Source organism: Colobus angolensis, unplaced genomic scaffold (genome assembly GCF_000951035.1).
Source record: "Colobus angolensis palliatus isolate OR3802 unplaced genomic scaffold, Cang.pa_1.0 Scaffold38, whole genome shotgun sequence".
NCBI classification, from domain to species: Eukaryota; Metazoa; Chordata; class Mammalia; order Primates; family Cercopithecidae; genus Colobus; species Colobus angolensis.
Window position 1 is genome coordinate 5,636,185 of NW_012117154.1, and position 5,498 is coordinate 5,641,682.

General features: G+C 41.4%; 1 protein-coding gene across 7 annotated transcripts in view; it reads right to left on the minus strand.

The window, feature by feature from the left end:
• ZBTB21 (zinc finger and BTB domain containing 21) overlaps window positions 1-5,498 on the minus strand; it is a 24,505-nt gene that overhangs the window by 10,964 nt on the left and 8,043 nt on the right. The window contains exon 3 of one of the 7 annotated variants that reach the window (XM_011954073.1): window positions 4,735-4,879. The exons of 5 other annotated variants lie outside the window; for them this stretch is intronic. The gene's annotated coding sequence lies outside the window, so the exon portion shown is untranslated. Of the gene's footprint in view, window positions 1-4,734; window positions 4,940-5,498 lie in introns of all 7 variants that reach the window. One more of the 7 variants, XM_011954067.1, reaches the window with a different exon arrangement.

The window sequence follows — 5,498 nt, forward strand, 5'->3', positions numbered from 1 at the left end:
AAAAAAAAAAAAAAAAAAAAAAAAGATTGTAAGTGTTAAAGAATAAAAGAAGTTTTCTTTCTTATTCTATTTGCCTTGCAATCTCATGAATACTATTTTCTTACCAAATCACATTTTCAACAATAGCACAAAGGAAACTTTAGCCCAGTTCTAAATTTAATTAAAGAGTTTAAACTGAGATTTCACTGAAATGCTCTTCAAATCTAAACATGAAAAGAGGAGGCCAAGTGGTCGAGTGCAAGCTCTGGTGCCAGACCCTCGGGCTGAGATGCCAGCTCCTTGCAGGCTGGCTGACTGTCCTTGGGTGTTTCTGTCAGCCTCTTGGTGTGGCAGGTCCCTCACGTGAGATGGGAATGACAACTGTGCCCTCCTCTTGCAGGGTTGTTGCAAAGAGTTCATCTAAAGAAAACTCAACAGATGTGCACTTAACTTTCAGAAATTGCAGGATTAATAGGCATCTAATTTGGTATCAAAGAAACAGGGCAGATTAACCCCACCGTATTCTCGATGCAGCCAAAGCCATTTCATGCAGAGACAATGCCTGACTCTGTGTATCTGACCCTTTATTTAGGCTTCTGTTCCTCTAACACCTCATCCTTTTCATCTTTTCTTTTAGACGGGTATCACTCTTTTGCCCAGGCTGGAGTGCAATGGCTCAAACTTGGCTCACTGTAACCTCTGCCTCCTGGGTTCAAGTGATTCTCCTGCCTCAGCCTCCTGAGTAGCTGGGATTACAGGCGTGCACCACCACGCCCAGCTAATTTTTGTATTTTTAGTATAGATGGGGTTTCACCATATTGGCTAGACTGGTCCCGAACTCCTGACCTCACATGATCTGCCTGCCTCAGCCTTCCAAAGTGCTGGGATTACAGGCGTGAGCCAATGCACCTGGCTCATCCCTTTCATTTTATAATGCCATATTTTCTTTCAAATATTGTTAAGACATTTATTTTTAAGATTAAATGTATCCCAAGTAACTAAGAATATTTGTGACGGTTTTATCTTTCTCTAGAGGGCAAATTGTAGATGAACCAAACTTGACCCCAGCACATTTGTACCTTCTCTTCTGGCCTTTGCTGGTTACCCCAGCCACCAGGCTCTTCAGAAGAGCCCAGAGTCTCCTAGGCTGTCAACCTGGGAGTGGCCACATGCAGTATACAATTCCTTCTGACTCCCTGATAAGATGCGACTCAATTTAACCGACTGAGACACAGGACTTTGCTTCTACAGATGATGCCTTTAGCCTGTCCACAAACAACTGCTTTGGTCAGACTGTACCAAGTTTCTGTCCATTCCCGCCTACCATCCTTTCAAAGTAAATGGTAAATTTTAATTCCTCTATTTTTTAAAAATAATTCTATTTGTGACTACTTGATAGAGATAATTTCCCTTCCTTTTTCTTCTGTTAGTCATTCAAATTTTCTTTATTCCTACCAGATGTTCTTTACATCTATCTACATAAAGAAACCCTTATCATCTTTTACAGAGGTCAGCAGAAAAAGACATAAGCTTATAATGTTACATGTATTACTCAGCTGGGTACTGAGGAGTTTTTAGCACTAATAATTTTTGACAAAGCTAGTTCAGATGTTGCCACAGGGAAAAGCTGTAACACAGAATTAACGATACAGAATTAAAGGCTTGGATAGTCTCTGTCAAAAGGGGTTCTTAAACTCAATTTGGTGGTTTAAAATTAGCAATTAAAAAATAAATGACTAGGACAGAGCAGAAAATATCAGAATGCATCAAATGTCGTAAGGTTAATTATGAGCTTGAAAAACTTTTGTTTCTATTATATATATGTACATATTCACATAAGCAAGCATGGACTGGACTGAGATATAAAATGTATTCCTTCCTGTGGGTCAGTCAAAATATATTGAGAGCCAGTATTCTAGGCTAACCAACCTCTTTGAGCCTCAGTTTACCTTGCTATAAAATAAGGATAATGCAGCTACCACATAATGCTATTGTGGGAATTAAATAAGATAATAGTCGCTACCATTTATATAGCACCTAACTATACAGGAACCTACACTACAAAATGTACCAGGAACTTCTCATGTCATTCACTCATCAAAATGGGATCAGAGAAGGTATGAGGAGGTGAGGGATGAGACATGGAGATAAATGGAGGAAGAACATCACAACAAAAGGAGAAGCTAAGGCAACAGAAGGGCTGGAGCAGTGTGTGCTGGGAACCATGCAAGATGACATCTGAGAGGCAAGAAGAAGAAAGACTGTCAAGGGCTGGGAGACCTCCAGAAGAACTTTATTTTTGACTATGGATGAAATGGACAGCCACTGAAGATTCTGAGCAGAGGAATGACAAAGACCTGAATTATGCTTCCAAAGGATTGCTCTGGCTCTGCTGTTGAGAGTAGACAACAGAGGGTAGGTTAGGATGGAAGCTGCAGGCCGGCTTGCAGTCCACTGTAATGACCCAGATGAGAGAGGATGGTGGCTGGGACTAGGGTGGTAGCAATGGAGGTAAAGGCAGAGTCATTAGGATTTCTAGTGGACAGACTGCAGGAGAAAACAGAAGGTGTGGAGTTAAGCATTCTGCCAAAATAACTGGAAGAGCATCCTTAGGAGAGATGAGGTTTGACAGAAAAAACAGGAGTTCTGATTTTTTTAAGAATTCAGTTTTGATATCCTACATGTGAGCAACAACCTGTTCATCAGTGTGCCCTTTATGAGCCTCTATCTCTGCCTTACTGTCCCTACTTCCTTTCTTGTGCTTCCTGGGATCACTTCCCAAATAAACACCTACATCTGAATCTTTATCTTAGGGTCTACTTTTGGGGGAATCCAAACTAAGACACAAACAGAACTTGAAGCACAGGTAAAGGCTAACCACTTCAAAACTCCCTTCCAAGGGCTTGTCCTGGCCCTTTAGTGTGAAGACTAAACCAAGGGGAGTTTTCTACATCCCTGGACCTGAAGCAAATGATATTCCACAGACTGTATGCATCCTGTTGCCAAAAAAGCAGTATTTGTGTCCCTGTTCTTTGTTTAGAAAGGTTTCCTTCTTTATGCATTATTCAAAGTATCATGATCTCTATTTCTGCTCTAAGTCACTGCTTCAAATTTCTTGGATCACAGACTTCTATCTTCTTTGAATGAAAACATCTATGAACTAGGGGACAATAATAAAGTCACTCAGAGTTAAGTTGTAAGAGAAATACTCACTGTCCCTGAAAATTATTGGGGACTTAAAACTTAACTTTCCTATAACCTCCATTTAGAGCCATCACACCAGCCTGAAAAGTGCCTTGGGATGTCCAAATTCCTGATACACAAGTGCAGGACAACTTTACAGAGTATTTACTTTCCATTCCATTCAGTAGAACAGTAACTAGGTGCTTAGCAACAGCTAAAATTTGGTGTTTATTCTGTCACATACACAAAAGTAAACACTTTTTATGTACTAACTCCATATTTACATCCACCACAGGAGGTAGGTACTATTATCCCCATTTTACAAGGAGAAAACTAAGGCACAGAAGGTCAAGTAACATGCTCAATGTCATAGAGATAGTAAGTAGCAGAGCAGGATTCGCATCAGCTGGCTTGGCTCCAGAGGCTAAGCTCTTAACCCCTACATGACACTGCCTCTAGTTTCCTCTTCCAATTCTCATATCATCCTCTGAACTAGACAATATCATCAATCCTTTTTACAAATGAGGAAACTGAGGCATTGAGAGGTCAAGTCATTTGCCTAAGGTCATCCAGACAGTTATAGACTTAGGGCTAGCATCTGTCTAGTGTGTGCTAGAACCCTTCTAGACATGGAAGATACCAATTTAACAAGTACGGCCCTGCCTTATGGAGCTTAAGGTCTTGTGCAGGAAGAGGACACGTCAATTCATCAGCCTAGTCCAGTATGCTAAGCAGCAGATAGGATGTTTGTAGAGGTAGAGACACAGTATGGATGACAGGCATTAGAGCCAGGTGAGATGGAGACCAGGAAGGGTGTTCTACGAAGAAAGTTTTATAGGGAATGCCGGGAAGAGATAGGCAGGAAGGATGAAGGGCATTTCAAGGGAGAAGTACTTATTTTTCATTCCATTCAGAAGAACAGTAACTAGGTACTTAATAACAGCTATAATTTGGGTGCTTATTCTGCCACATACACAAAAGTAAACACTTTTTATGTATCAACTCAATATTGACATCAACCCTAGGAATTAGGTACTATTATTATCTCCATTCTACAGATGAGAAAACTGAGGCACAGAAGGTTAAGTAACATGCTCAATGTCAGACAGATAATAAGTAGCAGGGCAGGATTCGTATCAGCTGGCTGGGCTGCAGTACATGCAACACCACAGAGACAAGACAGAGCAGGAGGAATCCAAGGGAACCACAGGTGGCTTTGTCTGGTGAAAGGTAAAGGTACACATGGGGGAGGAAATGCCCATGAGGCTGGAGGAAGATGGAGGCATTAGTGCCTTGGGGGCTAAAATACGTTATCTGAGGATCTTGCACAGGAAAGCAACATTGTCCATTCTCCCCAGTACCCCAGGATCTAGAGACTCTAGATGTCTAGATAGGAGAGAGGGGTAGCCAGGAGAGGCGGATCCCTCACCTTTATATTAAGACCCTTGCTTTTTTTACATTTTAATTCAATTAAGCTTTGAAAACAATGTACCCTTTCCTACTCTGGCTGCAAACAGACAACATACTGAATTTTTGTGTTTTAATGACAGTATATTTGAGTTTAACAATTACCTAAAAATATAACATGCTCCATCAAGAATGTAAGTAAAAGGGGGAAAATCACAACTGCTGAGGATCACAAGATAATCCAGCAAGACTGTGGCTGGTGGCTGTGTAGAACGAATCCTCAAAAACTTTTGATTTCTCTGCTCTTCTGCTGTCAGATAAGGCGAACGTTGTTGCTGGGTGTACTTTCTCCTCAGTGTATTTTTCAGATCTAGACCGGTAAGTTTGCTGGCACATCACTCCAAATTTCCATGCAGGTTTTCATTATGAGTAATCAGGGCCTCCGACTTACAGAAGCAGTGCACCTTACATATAAACACGCACTGCTGCCACCACTATCTACGCCCCTCCTTTCCACGGCTCATCTCCACCTGACTCATCACGGCAGAAGTTCTGCCACTTCAGTCATGGCGGAAAAACCTTGGAGCTCTTAAAAGACAAGTGGGTGAAATTTGGAAGAAAAGGTCTATTTATGAGCAACAGAAAAAGCTAAAAGGAAAACCCCCCAGGAAAACCAGTTTCTGAAATAGGGCAGGCTTGCTTACCACTTTGATCCTTGCACACAAACAGGTTCCCAAAGCCTGCCTGGATTGTTTCTACTTCATGTCTTCTGAAATTTCAAAATGAGAGAATCTTTATGGTTAACAATTCACGGAGGACCTTACAGTTCCACGGAAAAGCCTTTCCAATCAGTCTATTTGTCTCAAATCCCGGCTCTGCCACCTAGTAGGCATGTAACCTTCTAAACATGACTCAACCTTTCTGACTAG